Raw genomic sequence first — 23,529 nt, forward strand, 5'->3', positions numbered from 1 at the left:
TACGGCAAATTCCACTTCTTCCATCATTTACTTTTTAAAGGGACAGGACCACATTACTCTCAATTACTGGAAATGCAGGAAAAACTCAATGAGATACATATTTTCCCCAGGGCACAGAATATAGCAGGCAGAGGGGCACTAATTATTTCAAGGCTGATTTCCACACAGGAATCAGGGTTTCCATAAAGCTTTTTTCTTTACTGTTTTCAACATCAGAGAAAACACTCAATAATTTAAGATCATAATACTAAACACCTTTATTCATTCCTTCAAACTGACGTGTTTCTCCTCAATCAAAATTTAAAACATATGGAAGTCTTAACACTGCTGAGATATTATAGATAGTCAAAGAAAGTAACATAATTTTAGTCAATTAATGTTTGAAACTTCTTAAAAAAAAACTCACATACACAAATAATAAACTTAGGTCTCAAGTCACCAGCTTGAAAAAGGAGGAGGTAAACTGTGGGAAATGTATGCAAAAAATTTTACACACTAATATTTTTTATTATAAAAATGCTTCCTAGAGATATTCTGAAGAGATAAGAAGTATATAGGTTGGTAAACTCAACATTATTTGCAAGCACCCTGTGTTATTAAGCATACAGTTTATCTCATAATGTCACAGCAAAAGGAAGAGACTTGGAATGAGAGAGGAATTCTGGGACGACTTTAAGAAAGTAATCTCTGTAGTTTACTCATTTATTAAATGTTGATAATACTGGACACATTACTTTTAACCATGTCAGGATATGTAGGAGGTTGGACTTCACAAACATAAACAGGATACTATACTAAGAGGTGCTTACAGGAAAGGTAAATAACACAGTCATTTCACAATTTAAAAATTAGTTTTCTCTTTAAAGCAGGTTTCATAACCATTGTACTTTATAGTTGTTTTGGTAAAAGACTGGACTATATACTTCAAAAATATCATGGTCCAGCCAGTGCCAAGAGCATTCTTCTGTTCATTACATCAACACTTATGTCCAGTAAGTGTTGATCTAAAGCATACTGTGTCATGTGTGCTAGACGCAGCAAACAGAAAAGACAAGTTCCCTATCCTATTGAAATTATAGGTAGAAAATTATTTTTTAACCATTTCAGGCTCATAATGTGACTTTGGAAGTTTTCTTTTGCTTTGGTTAACTGTGTAAAAAGCACCAAAGTCAAGTCAGAAAGATTATTAGTTGTAGGATCTTTTCCAAGTTGCATCCTCTCTTTGAACTGAAGTTTTCTTATGTGTTAATAATAGGGATGAACACTTCAGTTAATAATAACATGTCAATATTGATTCATTACCATGCTAATGTAAGATGTTAAATACAGAGGAACTGGACACGGGTATATAGGAACTGTTATAGGTTAAATTGTGGCCCACCCACCTCCCCAATTCATATGCTGAAGTCCTATCCACTACCTCAGAATGTGATCTCATTTGGAGTTAGGGCCTGGAGGTATATGACTGGTGTCCTTACAAAAAAGGAAAATTTGGAGACAGAGACATGGAGAGGGAAGACGATGCAAAGAGACACAGGATGAAGACTAGCCATCTATAAAGCCAGCAAGGGGCCTGGAACAGAACCTTTCTCACAGCTCTCGGAAGGAACCAATTCTGCCAACATCTTGACTTTGAACTTCCAGCCTCCAGAGCTGTTGAGACAATAAAATTGCTGCTGTTTAAGCCAACCAGTTTGTGGCGCTGTTACAGCAGCCCTAGCAAATACAGGAACTCTGTACTATTTTCACAATTTTCTATAAATCTTAAACTATTCTCAAACAGAAAATTTATTTAAAAAAAAAAATTGGGGTAATGGTACCCATATCTCACAGTTAAGACCACAAGAGCTAGAATACCGGGAAATCCCTGCTAGATGGAAAGGGAACCCATAATCCCAATACACGGAGAGCAACCAAGCTGGGACTAGAATCCAGGTTCCATTCAGTGTTTTCCATAACATAATGTTACTTCAAGAGGGGCATAAAGATGGGCATTAATTGAGGGAACATGCTAAGGCAAATTATCAATCTAAAATGCCCAGTCCACATGGAGAGATCCCTAGTGAGTCACTTTATAATACTGGGCCAGGTCCTACAGTAAGTAGTCGCTTTGACAGCACAAAAGCACTGGGTTCAAATCTTGGCTCTGCCACCCATTAGCTGGACAAACTACTTACTCTCTCAATCTCTGAAATGTGACCTACACCTCACAGGACTGCCATGGCAATTAAATAAGTATATACAAAGTACCTAGCATACAACAGGTTCAGTTCACACCTTAAACTATGTTTAGGTACAGCCCCAAATTGGGCAGAGGGAGATATTTAGATATTTAGGAACTTCCCTGGGAGTAAACAAATTCCATCACCAATTCTACTTTCTTGCTATTTACTTGCCTATAATTAATAAGTAATCAGGTAACTACCTATACAGAGAAATAAAGTGGTTATTTATTTATTTATCTATTTATTTTTACAGACAGAGTCTCACTCTGTTGCCCAGGCTGGAGTGCAGTGGTGCAATCACAGCTTACTGCAGCCTCAAACTCTTGTGCTCAAGCAATCCTCCTGCCTCAGCCTCCCAAGTAGCTAGGACTACAGGTGTGTTCCACCATACCTGGCTAACTTTTTTATTTTTTTGTAAAGGCAGGGTAGGCTGGGCATGGTGGCTCACACCTGTAATCCTAGCACTCTGGGAGGCCAAGGTGGGAGGACTGCTTGAGCTTAGGAGCTTGAGACCAGCTGGAGCAGAATCGAAACCCTGGGTCTACTAAAAAAAATAAAAAAGGAAAAATTAGCCAGGCATCATGGTGTCAGCCTATAGTCCCAGCTACTCGGGAAGCTGAGGCAGGAGGATTGCTTAGGCCCAGGAGTTTGAGGTTCCAGTGAGCTACAATGACGCCACTGCATTCTACCCAGAGTGACAGAGTGAGACTCTGTCTCAAGAAAAAAATAAAGGCAAGGTCTCACTATATTGCCAAGGCTGGTCTTGAACTCCTGGCCTCAAGCAATCCTCCTGCTTTGGCCACCCCCAAAGTACTGGGATTACAGGTGTGAGGCACTGTGCCTAGCCCACAGAGCAATGAAGTGTTTTATACCTTTACTGGCTAAACTGGCATGTGTCACACTGAAGAGGAACACACTAAATGAAAAGGTAGTATTATCAAAAGACATAGGTCAAAAGGGCATATTCACCTTTGGAAGACAAATCCCTTTGATGCTGGATGCTGGCAGGGAAAATCAACAGTAAGCTACAAGTTCGTTTATAACTTTTTCATCACAATATCCCCAATGTAGGCAACTTGTGGTATCTCCTCTTGAGAATTTACTCAATGGGTGTCTATTAAGCTAAGGATCATCTACGCAATTAATGTTTCATCATTAGGGAAACAGAATGAACAGCAGGGTTGGCAGCTTAAAAAATCTTCAATTAACTCCAGAGGCTCTTCTATCCCTCAGGGAGGGTAACAGCAATTTTAGTTCCCACTTCAAATAAGTGTGTATTACCTACCATTGGGGAATATTTTCTTCTCATTTCTTACAGAAAGCCTCAGCTTTCCTAACTTAATAAAGACACTATAACCTATGTTAATTAATGACCTACAGTTTCCTTCCAGCTCTCATTATGGTAAACCTTTCTTTTTTGAGACAGAGTCTCGCTCTGTTGCCCAGGCTAGAGTGCCGTGGCATCAGCCTAGCTCACAGCAACCTCAAACTCCTAGGCTCCAGCAATCCTCCTGCCTCAGCCTCCCAAGTAGCTGGGACTACAGGCATGTGTCACCCCAAGTAATTTTATAGTCGTATTTCTTTTCTAACACTTGGGAAAATCTGAAATAATCTTGTCTGCCTTCCCCAAATATAATGTAAGCTCCCCAAGAACAAGGATCATGTCCTCCACACTGCTGGTATTCCTAGTATAAAGAACAAGCACAACAAGCACCCGTGTCTACTGACTGAATGAATAAAAAAATGAAAAGCACTCTTAAAGATAAAAATCTTAGGCTAAAATCCAGTACACTTATTTAAAAAAAATTGTGTAACTGGCTTCCTATGTCCACGTCTTTTTTTTAAAGCTTTGTAGGTGACTGCAATATGTACCAGTGTTCAGCCCAAGGCCTTAGTAATAATTTCATTTTAAAAAAATATTGTGTCAGAGTTGGCTGCTTAATGTAGTTTAAATGCATACTAACTGACTGAAGGACTTATAACTTAGATTTAAACAGTACAAAAGCAAATTACGTAACCAAAACATATGTCCCCCCGTAAAATTCTGAAATTAAAAAAAATTCATTAATTTGCTCATGAAAGATACTGTACCATCAATGCTGTGTAGAAATTTGTAAAAAAAAAAAAAAAAAAAAAAAAAAAAGATACTGTATCCATCATATCATAAAAAGACAGAAATGTAATGATAACAGAAGAATAACCAGGTAGTACTCTAAATGCTTAACATATATAAATTCACTTAACTCACAACATTCTATGAGGGAGAAACTATTTATTATTACCTCCACTTTAATATGAAGAAACTATCTACAATCTTAAATATTGCGCTCGTTTACCACGCTGCTTCATTCAGAGAACAAAAGGGAACTCTTGGAAATTAAAAATATAAGAGCATAAGTGAAAAAAATACAACAGAAGGTTGGAAAACACAGCCAAGATGAAATCTCCCAGGAAGTAGAACAAAAACACAGAGATATAAATAGCAGGAAAAATAAAAATAAAAGTACAGGATCACTCTCAAAGATTCAACATCCAAATAACAATTCTAGAAAAAGAACAGAGAAAATAAAGGGGTGAAAAATCAAAGACATTATTACAGAAAATTTCCCAGAACTGAGGAACATAAATTTTGGTTCACCGAGTGGTCAGGACACTGGATGAAAATAGCCACACCAAGAACATCATTATGAAATTTCAGAATACTAAGACAAAGAGGTCTAAAAGTTTCAGAGGTTACATATAGGTTATATGCAAAAGCAACTAACATCTCACCAAGAGTGGAGAAGTATCTTTGAAATTCTGAAGGAAAATTATTTCCCAACTAAAATTCTGTACCTGGCCAAACTAATTATCAATATTAGGGACAGAATGTATGCATTTTTAAATGTGCAATGTCTAAAAAATGTACCTCTTGTGTACCCTTTTCTCAGAAAGCTGACAGATAGAGGTGCTCCTCCAAAACAAAGGATTGAATCAAGAAAGAAAAAGAAATGGGGAAAGATAATATTATCCAATCCAAAAGCAGTAGGAAAAATCATCAGGATGATGACCCAGGTACAACAGCGGCACTGTGCTGAGAGCACACTGCCAGAATGGAGCAGATGAGAAGATAAAACTTACAGCACAGCCAAAATGCTTAGAGGTATTCTGGCTAGAGTTTAGAGAGGAATTATTGATAAAACAGAAACTAAGCAAAACGGACAAAAAGATAATTATTAACAACAGAGAATACAAATAGTGCTGCAAAAAAGGAAAAGTAACCACAGCATGCAAAGTGACTGGGCTGTGAATAAGCTACACGTAAACATAATATTTTGTTGTTGTTGTTAACTATGAATACTGCCCTAACCAAAATTACATTATAACCAGAGTAACAGTGTAGGCATGTGAGTTGGTTGGGCAAGCCTACCAAGAACTGCCACTTTCTAAGGGGTGAAGTTAATAGATAAAACCAAACACTGGAAAGCAAAAGCAGCTTATTATTAGAGAGGTAATATCAAAAGAAACAGTAAACAGTTGAACATAATTTCTTGGGACTGGAAATGGAAGTGGAGAGGGACTGCTGTTTTTCATAAAAAGCCCTGCACAGCTAATGGTCTGATATGTCTAGACATAGTATTTTTGCACATGTATTAAAAGTTATTTTTAAGTACAAAGAAATATGTCAAATGCTTTTTAAACCTAAGAAAATGTACTGTGGGAAGAAATCAAATGCACATAAGAATTTATTCAAGGCCACCAGTTATGTATACGATATGGAAAAATGAGGGGAAAGCCAAAAATCCACCGAAAAGAGACTACTTACATAAGTTATATGGCATATTCATGATGAAATGCTACAAATCATTAAGAAAATGCAAACAGGAAAACTTTGTTCTTGTTAACAAGAATCAGGTGACAAAAAGCAGAACCCTAATTTTGATTGAACATACACACATATCTATGTAAAATATCCATGAAAAAAGACCGTTCTCCCAAAATATTAACAATGATTATACATATGTCAGGTTTATGGCTGATCTTTTTCAAAAAAATACTGTTTGCTAACACCCAGAACTTCCATTAAGGAATCTTCTAGATAATCAATTCTTAATGTAAGAATAATTTTATAAATCAGTGAAGTTATTAATTCCTTTTACCACCATGCATTTACCTTATGTGAACAATGATTCAACTTGCACTGGATCCCAGACACTACCTCAAAAGAATACTGGCAGCGCCACTGGCTTCTCCAATTTATACGTCAGGATACACTTCTGAAATGAGAGGAAATAAGCAGTGATAAAATGGCTGCCCAGCCCGTGCAGATTCCGTTGCTTGAAATCTATAAGCAAAACCTCTACTTTAGCCCTCAACTTCACTCCAAATGGACACAGGCGTCTCTCTCACACACATTTTCATCCATCCAACCTGCTACAGTATGGAAAGCTAAAACCTTCCTTCTTGTAACCTGATACTTTCATTGGCAATATTTCGGGTGGTAGGGTTTTCATTACGCAAGACTAATTCACAAGCTCCATAATTCAACCTGGTAAGCTTGACAAGAATCAGATGTTTGAAATAAGAAAAAATTTAACTGAGGTATGCTGAACTAAATTTAACAAATACATTTTCAAGGTAAAATAACTCTCCATACACACACACACACACACACACACACACACACACACACACACACACACAAACCCTTTCTGCTCCAGTTGTCTATATGTTCACAGATCTGTGAACATGGTTGTACATGAAAGCTATGTGAAGCATTATCCAAAAAAAAAGAGGACCAAGTTCCAAGGCCAGCAAGCTCATGTAAACAGTTGATGTCCTCACTCCTGGCTTATTAAAGCTTTGTTATACAGTCATGTAATTATAAGGTAGTTAGGCATACAAGATCAAATAATCTGAAGATGCCGTCTTGACATTAATCTTTCTTCCACTTACTCAGCATTCAATCAATCGAACAGGTACAGGCTACCCACCTTAGCTTTCCCTGAAACGCTGCGGTGTGCACATAGCTGAATCCTTGTTTATTTAGCCAGGGAAGGAATGTATTTCCTTAAGCTATGATATCCAAACCCTTTGTATATGCACAATCCTCAGACTACAATACCCCCTTCCCTTTCAACCAAACTTGTACTCATTCCCATGAGAAATCTCCTCCAGCAAGCTGCCCCTGGCTCTCCCAGGCTGGGTTAAGCACTGCCCTCTGTGTTACCCTTGATGTGTCTCTCCTTACACTTGTCTCAGTATATCTGTTAATCGTGTCTCTCCTTACACTTGTCTCATTATATCTGTTAATATGTCAGTTCTCCAACTGGGCTGTAAACTCTTTATATGCCTAACACTAATATGTGTTTGCTGAATAAACCAAATACCCAAGCAATAAACTCTTGACCTATACCAAAGGTAATCAGATAATTAACATTACAAAGAGCCAATAAAAGCCTCTTAAAATTATTAACAAGACTTTTTTTATATCCAGATGAAAGCAGTATTCAGTTATAACCTTTGTCAAATTAATGACGATGTTGATATATATTTACTTAGTTGATAATAGTAAAAACATAGCACTTTCAAATACTTTTGCATCTTTCTTGCAGTTTATTCGTAGAATTCATCCTTGGTTACAGCAGCCAAAATATCTTTCCTAACTTCAAAGGCACAAGGGGTTCACATCAGTCAGCTTGCCTAATGAGGGAAATCCCATGACTGCTACAAGACTGAAAACTGCACTTACTCTATAACATGCTGAACTAAAGAAGCAAACTATTCCTATGCTATTCCTTCAAACTCTAACCAGATGGAAAAAGCACACACACAAAAATCTTCCATTTCACCATCCCATCATGTTTCCTTACTATTAACTGATTCTCAGATATTGGCAAGAATTTTATCATTCCAACAAGTCTTCAACTTTACACTGTTGTGATGGGTGGAGAGGCAAATCAGAGACTGTGGCCTTGTTATTCTATGACAGTAAGGAGACCCCTGAAGCCCTCAGTGATCTCTGCCACCACAGTTTGTGCACCCTCCACTCCCAGCTTGTCCTGTGTCATCTAGCCAGCCACAGCATACTTTTCAGCTTCTACCTACCTCCCTTGTCCAGAAACCAGTTTATTAACAAGGAGACCCCACACTGCTAACAGACCCTCTTCCCTTCTATACATTACTGACTGTCCACTTATCTAACAAAACAGAAACTTATTAAATACTGACTACATGCCAGGTACTTTTCTAGGCACTGGAAATTAAACACTTAAAAGGTCCCAGCATTCCTGGAGCTTCCATTCTAAGGGGCAGATGGGGACACGGGAATCAGAATTATAATTTTGGCCGGGCACAGTGGCTCACACCTGTAATCCTAGCACTTGGGAGGCCGAGGCGGGTGGATTGTTTGAGTTCAGGGGTTTGAGATCAGCCTGAGGAAGAGCGAGACCCCACCTCTACTAAAAATAGAAAGAAATTATCTGGACAACTAAAAATCTATATAGAAAAAATTAGCCCGGCCTGGTGGTGCATGCCTGTAGTCCCAGCTACTCAGGAGGCTGAGGCAGGAGGATTGCTTGACCCCAGGAGTTTGAGGTTGCTGTGAGCTAGGCTGACGCCATGGCACTCTAGCCAGGGCAAAAAGAGCGAGACTCTGTCTCAAAAAAAAAAAAAGAAAAGAAAAAAGAACTACAATTTTATATAAAGCTGTGAGAAGAAACCTCTCTGATGAGACAGTGAGCAGAGACTGGAAGAGAAAGAGTGCCTTATTTGAAGGCAGATGGGTCCAAGCAGAGGAAAAAGCAAGTGCAAAGACCCTGGGGAAGAAACATGCTTGGCTTATCTCAGGAAGAAAGAAAAATAAGAGTAGCTGCAATGCTAAAAGTTGCCAGGGAGCTGTCGTAGATCAAGTCAGAGACATGGATCAATAGGTAAGGCCTTGCAAGCCATCATAAGGACTTTGGTTTTCCTCTAGCTAATGTGGGCAGCCACTGGAGTGTCTTGAGCATAGGAGTAATATGAGCAGAATTATGTTTTAAGATACCACAAACTGCAATGACGTGCTGTCTGCTGAGTGAAAAAGTGAAGAACAGACTTTAACGGGCCAAGGACAGAAGAAATTGGTAGATATTGCCTAAAACAATCCAGATAAAGGGACAAGGGTCCCTTAGACCAGTGGCCTCCAACCTTTTTGGCACCAGGCACCAGTTTCATGGAAGACAATTTTTCCACAGACTGGGGCTGGGGAGGGGAGGTGCGGGGGGGGGGGGGGGGGGGGGAGTGCAGCACGGTGGAGCTCTGTGGTCCAGGGGTTGGGGACCGCAGCCTTAGACTAAAGTATAGCCCAGAATACTGCATGTTCCAAATACTACTACACCTTAAATAACAATATAGTTACTAAATCCAAACAAGAGGTAAATAATATTCTAGGACCATAGCATTTCTATCTTCTATAGTAAACTACATCAAAATTCTTTTCCTTATCTTACCACAGGCACCCCAGCAGTCTTTTATTGACAGCTACAGAACATAAGGGAACACAAGGATAACCTTACATACTCCTGTGAACCTGAGGTCAAAGTTAGTCCTTTAAACCACCAGGCACAACATGCTTACATAATACTTAAAGACTAACGTGTTCTGGCTTCAAAAGCATGACTGTAATTAAAAGTGAACAAAAGAGGACAGTGTCTTCTCTTCAAGTTAACACAAAGTATCCAATGAACAACAAAAATTAACCCCAAACACTCCCCACTGAAAAGCATATTAAGAACTGATAAGATTATGACAGCTGAGCAAATAAACAGATACTTCCAAATGGGTCAGGTACACAGGGCCTTCTACATTAGGGGTCGGCAAACTGAGCATATATGCCCAATCTAGCCCATTGTCTGTTTTTGTAACACCCATGAGCTTAGAATGATTTCTACATTTTTAAATGGTTGGGAAAAAAAAAAATCAAAGGTATATTTCATTACATGTGAAAATTATATGAAATTCCAATTTCTGTGTTCATAGATAGTTGTACTGGAACACAGCTTTGCTCATTTGTTTACAGATATTAAATAGATACTTGTGCACTAAGTAGACTTGAGTAGTTGCGACAGGGACTGCTACAGTGCTCTCACTGCTTTGCTCTGCTACAACTTGTAGTGACACAGTTAACAACTCAACAGCAGTTCAAGTACCATGTATATCACCATACCACATTTTATTATTATTTTTAAATTAACAGTGCATACCTACCATATCAAAACAAGAAAAGTGGACTTTGACATTACCCTTTTAAGGCAAAATGTGGAGTGTGGATTATTTTGTTACTCAATTTGATGGCCAAGCATTGTGTTTATTATGAAATGACACTACAGATGTGCCAAGAATACAGTACATCAGCATTACCAAACTAAGCACTAATGACAATATTCCCAACTTAAAGGAAAGCAAATGATGGTGGTAAAAATATGCATGTAGAAAAGGCTTCGTTGGGGAAATTTACAAACCTTGTGAAAATATAAGGTATTTAAAGCCTGTGGTTATTTGCTATACTATTCATCAGCAGATACTTTGCAGAAAACTTTTGAATCTATCACATTACTGTCAAGAGTGACCTTCATCTGCTCTCAATTCACCCTTATATCCCAAACCATCACCAATTCTGTGAATTTCTGTCAGAAATAGAAAGTGAATATCCTGACTTGTCCTACTATCCAGCAGTTCAATGGCCTAGAAGGAGTAACATTTTATCATGGTTTTTGAGCTTAGGGTTGAGTATGAAATTTTTCTGAACAGGAAGAACAACCCTGAACCACTATTATCACTGTTATTGAACACTGAACAGCTGTGGAAGTTAGCTTTTGCTGCAGATTAAATATCAAGAAGAGAATTTAACAGAATTCTGTGTCTTCCAAAAAATCAATGTGCTCTATTAAAATCACAGGCTCATGGATTAATATTAGTACTTGGCAGTATCTATCTGTGTGAGAAGACATTTTCAAAGATGACATATGTAAGATTTCACTACAGATCCACATTAACAGATAAACATTTGCCATCAATTTTGGCAAGTAATGCTAACTTTGAACCCCAATTAAGTGAAATGTTATTCCCCAAAAGTGAAGTTACAGTCTTCTAACAAACCTGCATTACAAAGATTGTACTCATTATTACATTTTGAATTCCACTAATAAAAACTTCTTGCAAAGCTGTTTTCTCTCTTATCATTTAAGTAACCAAAACAATAGCCTCAATTTTGCCTCTTGGCCAGCAAAGCCTAAAGTATTATCTGACCCTTTGGAGAAAAAGTTCGTCAACCTCAGGTTCTATATCATTTGCCTAAAAAAGGCATTTAGTGCAGATGGCCAACAAGAATAAACCCGTAGGGAACAGTAATTCTCAAAACTGCAGAGGTCCCAAATGGTAGGAAGTGCCAATTTTTTAATATTTATGCCCAGCAACTTAGGAAGGCAAATAAAATTTGTAATCATTCATCCAAATGCAGTTTCCAAAGCAGCTGCTGAATAAATAATAACGAGCACATCTGGCTCTAAAACCAGACTGCCCAGGTTTGATTCCCAGCTCCACCAACTGGTTGTGAGACTTAGAATAGGTTACTTAATTAAATCTCACTAGCTCTGTCTTCTCATCTGTAAAACTGGATCCTACTTCACAGCATTGTTGTTGTGAATTAAATAAATTAATATATGTGTAAAGTTCTTGAAACAGTGCTTAGCATATACTAAGTACTCAATAAATATTATTAACTGGGCCAACACCAAAATGATGATTGCCAGGGGCTGGGAGAGGGGTATAAAGAGTTAGTGTTAAATCGGTACACAGTTTCAGTTTGGGAAGATTAAAAAGTTCTGGAGATGGATGGTGGTGGTGGTGGTTGCAAAGCATTGTGAATGTTCTTAATGCCACTGAACTGTACACTTAAAAATGGCTAAAATGGTAAATTGTACATTATATATGTACAATTAAGAGTTAAGAGACAAGAAGACTTCTCAGCTGCTATGAGCAGTCACATGGTCACTGAACAATTACATTCTCTTGAGAATTCAGAATGTGGCTTTAAGGCAGGCTCAGAATATAAGATACTAATTAGATCTTCAAAACCTCTTTTAAAAAAGCAGTATGCTCTGGCAACAAACCCAAGCCTGTGCCTGATTCCAGGCTGAATAAGTCTGCCCCATAAATAACCCCATTATTCTGTACCTCAAATTCTCAACTTACAACATAGAGGGGGATCAAACACGCCTTATGTGCACCTGAAAGTCTCTACCTAGACCAGTGATTTTTAAACTCATGCTCTCAGGCTATGTAGATGCCTCAGAACAAAATAACATCCCCAAATCAGACTGAAATTGTGGAGAAATCTTAACAGCTACTTTCCCAGAATGTATCCCTTTTTAGCACATTATAAAACTTTTATAAGCTACCACCATTTCCTTACCACTCAAGACTCTATGTCCTTGAAAACCACTAGTCATGCACTATTACTAGACTAAATTGCTCCTTGAGGGCAGGTACCCAGATCAAATTCCCTTTTTTATCTCCAGAGTTTAAAGACAAATGAATGAATATTAGTCATCTTGTTCTCCCCATGGTAAAATATATAATGTACAATTTACCATTTTAGCCATTTTTAAGTGTACAGTTCAGTGGCATTAAGAACATTCACAATGCTTTGCAACCACCACCACCATCCATCTCCAGAACTTTTTAATCTTCCCAAACTGAAACTGCGTACCGATTTAACACTAACTCTTTATACCCCTCTCCCAGCCCCTGGCAATCATCATCCTACTTTCTGTCTCTGAATTTAACCTCTCTAATCATACAATATTTGTTTTATTATGTCTGGCTTATTTCACTTAGAATAATATCTTCAAGGTTTATCCACGTTGTAGCAAGCAGGTGTATAAGGTTATAAAGGGAAAAACGTGCAGAATCATAAAACTTGAGGTATATAAACTATTTTGCCTGGACTAACTGAAATATTTAAATCTTTTTCCCTAATCTTTTTCTTTTTAGCAATACATGCACAGTAAAAATTTCCAACTGTACAAAAGTACATAATGAAAAGAGGTTTCCTGCCTAATTTCTACCTTCCCTACCTCCAACTTCTAGTTCCCCTCCCTGTTTTTGTTTTGTTTTTTTGGAACACAACCACCAACCACAGTCTTAAGGCTGTCTTATTAGTAAGATACTCAGCTGGCCTATCAAGACTGGCTGTTCCTTGCTCCTCTCCTAAAATACTAATATAAAGATCCAAAACAGGCCAGGCATGGTAGTGCACACCTGTAATCCCATCAGTTTCGGAGGCCAACGCAGGAGCATCACTTAAGGCCAGGAGTTCAAGACCAGCCTGAGCAACATAGCAAGACCACATCTCCACAAAAACATTTAATAATTAGCCAGGTGTGGTAGCATGCACCTGTAGTCCCAGCTACTCGAGAGGCTGAGGCAGGAGATCCCTCAAGCCCAGGAGTCTGAGGTTGCAGTGTGCTATGATAACACCACCGCACTGTAGCTAGAGTGGCAGAGAAAGGAAAAAGGAAAGGAAAAAGGAAAAAGGAAAAAGGAAAAAGGAAAGGAAAGGAAAGGAAAGGAAAGGAAAGGAAAGGAAAGGAAAGGAAAGGAAAGGAAAGGAAGAGAAAAGAAGAGAAAAGAAAAGAAAAGAAAAGAAAGAAAAAGAAAGAAAGAAAAAAGAAAACATTCCTAAACAATCAATCTCACTACTATTTGTGTACTCCACTGGAGGCTACAGAGGATGCTAAATCTCTGATTATAAGAATAAATCTAATTCACTAAAGGCCTATTTGGAAAGAAATTTCAATCAATAAAAACTACTAATTTTAGAGTTGAAAAAGCAGATAAAACATATTCAGAGTCTATCTTCCATAAATGCCTAATTTTGCTAGAAATTCTTCATCCAAAATAGTAATTTAACAACTCATTTAACCCCAGCATCAGACCAGGATAACCAACTTTTAGATAAGTCACATTTGCTTTCAACTGTAAACAAGCAATAGAAAAGAGACCAAATTTGATGCCAGGATAACCTGTCACAAATATGAGCATGTCTTGTTTCTCTAATGGTCCTTCCTGCTTACTGAATAAAATCTAATATGTGCACATCACAATCCTGCTCTACCTGCTCCATTTTCTACCACTCACTTGTACTTCTTTAATCAAACTACATTTTTGGAATGAATTTTTCTGCTTCCACACCTTTAGACATGCTCTTCCTACTGCCTTCAACAGTCTCCTCTCAATCACTCCTGTCCCAAACCCCACCACACATACACAAAACCCATCACTGTTCAACTTCACCCCATCCTTCCAGAACTAACTCAGATATCAACTCCTGTAAAACCTTCCCCCAGCTACCCAGGAGTTAGTATGTCATTCCATGTTCTACTATTGCCCTTAGCATACTGCATTATAATTAATTATGTCTCTGTCTCTCCCACTAAGGTTGAAGGTCCCTAAGGACAGGGATTGTGTATTATTTATCTTTTATCTCCCCCAATGCCTAGCACTTGGTATGATGACATTCCTGGCACTTGGTATATTTCAACATGTTTGCTGAATGCATTAAGTTTGAGCCCCAAGATAACAAACATCTAAGTAAGTATGGCAATAGTGAGGACACAAGTATTATATGAACCTAGTGATATCCCACATACATAAGAATTTACTGAGAATAACACTGTACTGTGCTCTACAGAGGATACAAAGAAATATAAACTGCCCACTGAGCATATAAACTAACTAAAGAGGCAAGGTACAGGAGGATCTTTGTTACCCAAGTACTCTTGTCCCTGCAGCAGGTAATACAAAGAAATACCAGCACAGCCAAAAAACATTCTCTGATGGACTTATAAAATTCCTCAAATACCCATCCCCACTTAAAACACTAGAATCTATTCCTGATCTGACAAAACAATCTTTGAATCAATGTCTAGCTTTCTCTACCAGCTATACAAATACACATAACTCAAAATCATTGAAAATATCTAACAATAAAATATAATAAAGGCAAACTGACTACAAAAATAAAATTATCTCTAGCAAAATATGCACAATATCATTCAACTGATGAAAGAGACAATCGAAAAGTCTTCAAATCACAATCAAACCACCAACAAATGAAGATTTGGCAGGGTCAGACCAGTTAATAACTGAGAAAGGAGATCAACAAAAATGAAGACCTCGAATGCATTAATAAACTGTGGTATATGTATACCACGGAGTATTACTCAGCTATAAGAAATAACGGTGATACGACATCTCTTTGGTTCTCCTGGAGAGAGCTGGAACCCATTATATTAAGTGAAGTATCCAAAGAATGGAAAAACAAGCATCACATGTACTCACCAGAAAATTGGTTTCCCTGATCATCACCTAAATACACATCGGGGAAGGATACCAATTGGATATCAGACTGAGGGGGGGGGCGTGGGGGGAGGGGATGGGTGTATGCTTACATGATGAGTGCGTTTGCTCTGGGGAATGGTCATGCTTGAAGGTGCTGACTCGGGGAGGTGGGGGGTGGGGGATGGAGGTATGACTACATGGTGAGTGCCAGGCGCACTGTCTGGAGAATGGACACGCTTGAGGCTCTGTCTCAGGGGGATGGGTGGGACACGGACAATGTATATAACCTGAGCTTTTGTACCCCCATGAAGAGGTGAAATAAAAAAAAAAAAATGAAGACTTGCAAGAAAAGAATCATATATTTGAATATTAAAAGATTAAGGGGGGGAAGTTAAGGAGATGTTGGTCCAAGGATACAAAATTTCAGTTAGGAGGAATAAATTCAAGAGATCTGCTGTACACAGTAACTAGTTAATAACAATTACTGTATATCTGAAAATTGTCAAGAGTAGATTTTAGTGTTGTCACCACAAAAAATGGTAAGTATGTGAAGCAATGCATATGTTAATTAGCTCAATTTAGCCATTCCACAATGCATACATATTTCAAAACATGTTGTATACCATAAATATATGTAACTTTTTGTCAATTCAAAATTAGTTAACTTTTTAAAAAAGATTAAGAAAGGCCCTTGAAAAAACTGAAGCCCTCAATATTTTGGCAAAAGGTATGAAGTGAACAATGTATCATCACACAATTTTTTCAGAAAATTAGAAAAAAGAACAGTTGTAAGAAATACCCACTATGGTGCCTGTGATGCTATTTACTAAAAAAGAAAGATAAAAAAAAAAAAAAACCAGACACAGCAGTGTACATCTATAGTCCCAACTAGTCAGGAGGCTAAGCTGGGAGGATCACTTGAGCCCAGTTCAAGGCAGCAATGCACTATGATCACACCTGTAGAATAGCCACCACAGTCCAGGCTGGACAATAGCAAGACCTCGTATCTTGAAAAAAGAAAAAAGCAAGAAAGAAAAGAAATAGCACAGGGTTATAAGTATAGTTTACATTTGTTAAATAAAATATTTTTAAAAACTAATTTTCATGGTTATTTTCTTTTTTCTTTTTTTAAGAGACTGGGTCTCACTGTATTCCCCAGGCTAGATTCAAACTCCTGGGCTCAAGTGATTCTTCCACCTCAGCCTCCAGAGTAGCTGGGATTACAGGCATGCATCACCATGCTTGGCCACAGTTGTTACTTTCATTTTTCAAAATAAATTACCAAACCAGGCAGTGTAGTCCCAGCTACCCAGGAGGCTGAGGCAGGAGGATCACTTGAGCCCAGGAGTTTGAGGTTGTAGCGAGCTATGATGATGCCACTGCACTCTAGCCAGGGCATATTAGAGTGAGACTCTGACTCCAAAAAAAAAAAAAAAAAAAGAGCTAACATCTAATGATGTCCAAAGAAAACATGAAGCTTCCATAGCCACTAGAAGAACAAACAAACAATTAACTTTAGTGGATCAAACCTGTCAAATCAACTATCAGAAGACGTTTGATAATGCATGTTAATGTCTTGATTAAATGTCACAATGTTAAATGTCACACATTAAGAATTCCAGCTGGTAAATATGACCTGGATACTTGTAAGAATGTATGTCATACATGTACACCCATTATGTTTTCAGGTAACAGAAGGAAAAATGCAGCACATTTTTTTTCTCTTGTTAAGGTACTGTCTAAACATAAACTTGGAGTTCTCAAAATAGAATTCAGGGTTATAAGATGAAAGTGTGGTGAGAAGTGTCACATGGCAGAAGCATGTGTATCTGAAAAGCAAAAAATCTCAAGAAGGAAAAACAGAAATGGCACGCTTTATCCATCTTGCCTAGTGAAAGAACTACAGCTGAAATTACTTAAAGGAGCAGGTACAATTGTGTTAATTTTTGAAGCAGTGTCATGCTGATGACCAGTCATACCAAAAATATGTCCAGGATTGTATTGATATCTGTATTTATAGTCTAAAAAATGGAGAGTTGATGAATTTCTGTTAAAAGCTGTTCCTGTGTGTTACGTGTAATAGATATGGTAAATATTTATTTACAGTATTTAACAAACCATGTATTTAAATTTAAGTGAAGTCAACAAAAAGGAAATAGATATATGGATATGTGATTTTGAAATTAGTCTTTTAGAAAATAAAATGTGGAACGTGTCCTCAAAAAATAATGATTAAGATGGTAAAATTTTTATGCCACATATATTTTACCACAATAAAAAAACTGAAGAGGAAAGATGAACTAATTAGTATAAAGAAGTGACAAAGCAAATACAGCAAATGCTAACAAATGTAAAATCTAGGTGATGGGAGTATGGGTGATATTCCTTCAACTTTTCTGTATACTTGAAATCATTCATAATAAAATGTTGGAGGAAAAAATAAATCAAAGAACTTATCATCCCTGCTAGAATACACTTGTGAGGGAAACACAGGCCTTACAGGGACGATGAAACTTACAGGCCAGCTTATTACACTAAATATTCTAAAAGTATAGCTGACTAAATCTTCTAAAAGTCCATTTTAGCCACAATGAGATCATCACAGCAGCTGTAATAACACTTTAACGGAGCCCCAAAATAGACACTAAAAAACAATTAAGCTTTAGCTCACCCATTTTAAATAGCCAATATCTTGAAGACATTTGAAGCCCTTACCTAAGCACTAAATTAGTCTGAAAAATAATTTACCTGGATAGAAATTAAGTCCTAAAAGTCTATCAATCAATAAAGATTCTACATACTACATATTTCATCCCAGCAAATGCCCAGCACTTTTAGGCATTTATTAAGTAGTTAATGCTTAATTTCCCAATTTCCCAGAAAAACAAAAATCAAGTAACATCAGATGCAGTCCTTACACCAATCTAAATTCTAGTTCTACCCACTTGTTTTTAAAGTAAGAAACAGAAAGTCTAATAAGGTTAAACATGTGTACAATCCAGAGCTAAAAGGTTCAGCAAAACTGCCCCCACATTGTTCACTTCAACCACAGAGATAACAGCATTCTCTCTACATTCCAAACAAACCCACCGTGGGCTAAGAGGTAAAGAGAATTTAATTAGTTAACATGAAATTGGTGATACATAAATGACAGCCAAAGGAAATTCCAAAACTCTTCTGTGAAATGAAAGGGGAGAAAACTGTAACTAGTATGAGGCCCCATCTCTGCCTGGCAGAGGGATACTAATAAAAATACCAAAAGGCAATGTAGACCAGCACTGTCCACCAGAACTTTCTAAGATGATGGAAATGTCCTGTATCTATGCTGTTCGATATGGCTAGAATGACTGAGGAACTGAATTTTTAGTTATGTTTCATTTTAATTCAACTTAACCAGCCACATGTGGCTAATGGCTATTTAATTGGACAGTGCAGATCTAAACCAAAGGCCACATACTCTAGGTAACCTTCCCCTCTACACACCAAAAAAAGAATCTAAAGCTCAATACACACTTAATAGACACTGACTAAGGAGGAAATGGAGAGACACAAAGGTTTTTGAACCACACAAAAGCATCAGTTCTGGGCACTTTTTTATTCACTGTATTATGCCAACAAATAAGGGTATCCAGTCTCCATCTCTTTTCTACCTAGCACTCCACTGTATAAATGTACCGTAACATAAGCAGTCTTATAGTGATGTGTACATTTAGGTTGCTTTCTATTTTTCACTTACATAAATAATACTGTGAAAATTACCCTTATCTTTAAGAACCTATCTAATAAGAAATTCCTGAAGGTATGTTCCTAACAGATACACACCGTTGTTCTCTAAAAAGGGCTGCAGCAATTTATACTACTACCAGCAGCGTTTGAGAATGTCCATTTCCTCCTACCCTCACCAACAATAATTGTTATATTCTTTTGTGTCATAGTGGAGATCTCAGAGAAAATGGTATCTCACTGAATAATCCGTATGTCTCTGGGTTTTATATGGGACTTACTTTGTTGGTATTAATCTAATTTTCAAAATGGTCAGCCAACTGTTCCAGAACTGTTTACTGAATAATCAGGCCATCCTTCCCCTCACTATCTTGAAATACCACCTTTATCATGTACTCTATTTTTTACATCTTCTATCAGTCAAGGGGTCTGGGTGTTTCTCATTGGCCTTTCAGATTTAATTTCTTATGACTACTTTCCAAACAGCTACCAAAACAACCCATCTTCTTTTGTTTCCATATATAATAATATTAATTTATTGAAACCTACCACGTGCCCAGCACTGGGTTAATCATCTAACCATCACAATTGAAGGTAGACAGAGGTTTCTATCTCCATATGAAATTGAACAAATAGATACTTGGAAGTGGTTAAACAACTTCCCCCAAAGTCCCATTAAATCAAAAAAAAATGGGAGGGAGGAGGAGGGGTTGTGTATATTCACACCTAATGGGTGCACTGCACACCGCCCCTCTGGGGGATGGACGTGCTTGAAGCTCTGACTTGGGTGGGGCAAAGACAATATATGTAACCTAAACATTTGTACCCCTATCATATGCTGAAATAAATAAATAAATAAAAAGCTTCTGATGAGGAAGCAAAGACTTCAATGTCTCATCACATTCATGTGAGAAAAACCAAAGCCTCTAGGAACCATAGATCATACACCTCCACAACCATGCCCGATTAACTAAACACTGCAGCTGAAAATTCTCTGCTAGAAATAAAACAGAGAATATTAATTCCTTATATCCCCCAACACCAAGCAGCTTCCATAGCAAAAACGGAGACAAAAAGCCAACAATCAATTAAATATACAGATGTTCCTGGCCTTACAATGGGGTTATATCTCAAAAAACCCATCATAAACTGAAAATATCGTTAAGTCCAAAGTGTGATTTCAACTTACAGTATTTTCTACTTACACTGGGTTTATCCAAATGTAGCCCCATCCTAAGTCAAGGGGAATACTGAATACTGCATTCTGCTTTCCTACTTCTAAGGTCAAATCCTAAGTCTGGGACCATCTGGATTCTCTTCTTCTTTCTATATTGCCACTCAATATGACACAATATTTAAAGACACTTTAATCATCCCTGGCTGGCTGAATGGTGAAACAATTTATACTTGCGGAAAATAAAATGTTCTGCACAACAGCCTTTATGAGATGGGTTTTGGAACACAAACTTCTATAAATCAACCAATTCATGTAAAATAATGTGTGAATTTTAAGAACAGCTCAATGAGTTTTGAAAAAATATACTGTGTAAACACCACCACAACCAAAATACAGAATATTTCCATCACTGCAGAAAGTACCCTTCTTGCCCCTTTGTAATCTCCTCACCTACCACTATACAAATTCTTTTCAAATGGTAACTTAACAGAATCTGAGTAAACTAGGACTTGACAGTGGAGAACTTCCAGAGACTGCCACCCAGTCAGCCATTTATTTATTCCCGCATTAACTCATCTTTTTTTCAATATCCACTAAGCCTCTTGTATGTGACAGAATGTCCTAAGTAAAGATTCAACACTAAATCTAACAAATCCCCGCTTACCCTCTAAAGAGGAGAAGGATGGAACACAATAGATTAACAATAAATATTATGATGTCATGTAGTAATAATACAGGGGTAAGGAGGAAAAAAGTATCAGTCCATGAGGGCAAGCACTATTACAGAGTAGTCAAGGAAAGCCTCTCCCAGAACGTTTCCCAGTGTGATACATACATGCATGCAAAGATACATCAAAACTGCCAATTTCCTGCAGATATGCGGCAAAGAAAAAGAACTGCCAAAGCCAAAAAGGTGATAAAGCAACTTCTTGACACTTAACCAGTAAGAACTTAATATACAATGCAAGACTTTGTAAAGGATCATTTTATTATGCATGAAACAAGAATTGCTTATATTAAAATATTTACCCAATTCTTTTTTTGTATTGGGCAACCTCACGCTGGCACATAACCAACTTCCTCAATCTCCTTCATTTTTGAAGTTTTTTTCTGATAGCCCATAGTCTTGAAGCCAAAGGTATTAGTCAAGACTCTAGCCCACATCCTTTAGATCAACTGGGACCGTCTTCTGGGAAGCCCTGATGTAATGGAGACCCTCCCAGTAAAGACACCTCCTGGGTAAATTTAGAAAACAGTTTCACCTCTGGGAATTCCTCCAGCAAGCCTTTATTTAGCCTATCCTTTTTACTAAAATACAGAAAAAAAGAAATTGAGTTATTAATCCTCGCCCCCTGCCTCAAAAAACCACATAGAATCACTGAAAACAATGTGACGGGCTTCACAGATGTCATATTATTTCTAAAAAATAACTTTGGTTATGTCTCAGGAAAAGAGCCAAAAATCTTATAATTAGACATTCAATAACTTCTCTTTGTTTGGCCTTCTATCTTCTCAGACAGGCCAAGCTATGCAGTTACAACATTCCAGATGCTACAAAGCAAACCAGGCAGAACAAAAATGAGGACACTGCACACCTGCCAGCAAAAAAAAAGGGACTGGCAGGAGTCAGATCAATGTGTTTATGCTTTCTAAAAGTCCTTGGGTTTCTTCAGTTTGGAAACAAAATAATTCAATGTTTTGGTTTTTCCCCTCTTACTGCTTCACCTCTCTCTTCCAAAGTTACCTAAAATCTTCTTCAAAAAAAAAAAAAAAAGAAAGAAACAAAAGAAATAAGGCACCAAGGCAGCAAAAAATTAAAAATGGTGATGTAAGACAGCAAAATGATTTTGAATCACAGCATTAGAAACCTCTATCATATAGCCAGAACAGGGACAGCAAATTAAAATGTCTACAACAGACAAGCAATATAAAGGTATAAAATAATAAATACCAACTGATACTCTGCTCCATGTCAGGGATGTATGTCAATTTGCAGTGGGGTCTGTGGCAAACTGAATATGACATGCCCCAACTACAAAAGATAGTTGTTGAAAAGAGAACTGCAGGTCCACGACTGCCAGATCTGACTTTTCAAAAGCAGCCTGAATCCAGATTTTTATAAGAAATCTCATCGTTTTTAAATTTTGACAACTAATTCAAATTTACAATAATGTGTGCGCCCAACAAAATACATCTGCAGATTGGATTTAGTCCATGAGCCTTCAGTTTTCAAACTCTACCATAAAAAGAAAAAAATACATGGTTTCTTCCTTTAACTTTGAGGCAGAAAGCACATCTTCTGCCTCCAATAAAACACTATCATCTGAAAATACATGAACATGCATCTGACACCCCTGCTGAAGGAAAGCAAAACAACCATATTACTAAGGTGCTCCATTTCTGCCACTAAAATAGGCACTGTAAACAAAATTCAACGGAAGAAAACATTAGGCAATGAAGTTTCATGAAAATGGACTCACTAAATCTCAGGTCCCTCTCTATGAGCATAATTAGCCCCTATCTTCTAGACAAAAAGAAACTAAAAGATGATTTCTATGGCACACCATTTAAACTCGTTATGTCTCCTAAAAACAAAATCACTTCCCTCAGAAGACTACGGGTGTCTCTCACTGCCCTGGTAGGCCTTGGGCAATTACTTTCTTATGGGTCATGAACCTGCATTACAGGGTCTAGAGCAGTGGGCAAAGACCTTTTGAGAAAATGCACTCCCTCACAAAAATTTCACAAAGTTCACGGGCCCCGTGGAGTCAAAGACCATAGATTCAGAATGTCTTGCTCTAGAGATATCAAAGCGACTTAATCTCTAAACCCTCTGCTTCCTCCCATGCTACATCTCCATTCTATCACTCTGCATCAGGGAACTACCATCTCCAGCCTAGACTACTACAATAACCTCTTAACTGACATCCCCACAATCCATTTTCCACATCTCTACAAATGATTTGACAATATAATCACCCCCAACTTAAGTCATAAATCCCCTTCCTTCGGCCCTCCCTCCTTTGTGGGTTTTGTACTACT

General features: G+C 37.7%; 1 protein-coding gene across 2 annotated transcripts in view; it reads right to left on the bottom strand.

The window, feature by feature from the left end:
* THRAP3 (thyroid hormone receptor associated protein 3) overlaps positions 1 to 23,529 on the bottom strand; it is a 53,115-nt gene that overhangs the window by 26,186 nt on the left and 3,400 nt on the right. For both annotated transcript variants that reach the window (XM_045548255.1, XM_045548254.1), the window contains exon 2: positions 6,379 to 6,481. The gene's annotated coding sequence lies outside the window, so the exon portion shown is untranslated. The remainder of the gene's footprint in view (positions 1 to 6,378; positions 6,482 to 23,529) is intronic.

Source organism: Lemur catta, chromosome 3, assembly GCF_020740605.2.
Source record: "Lemur catta isolate mLemCat1 chromosome 3, mLemCat1.pri, whole genome shotgun sequence".
NCBI lineage: Eukaryota > Metazoa > Chordata > Mammalia > Primates > Lemuridae > Lemur > Lemur catta.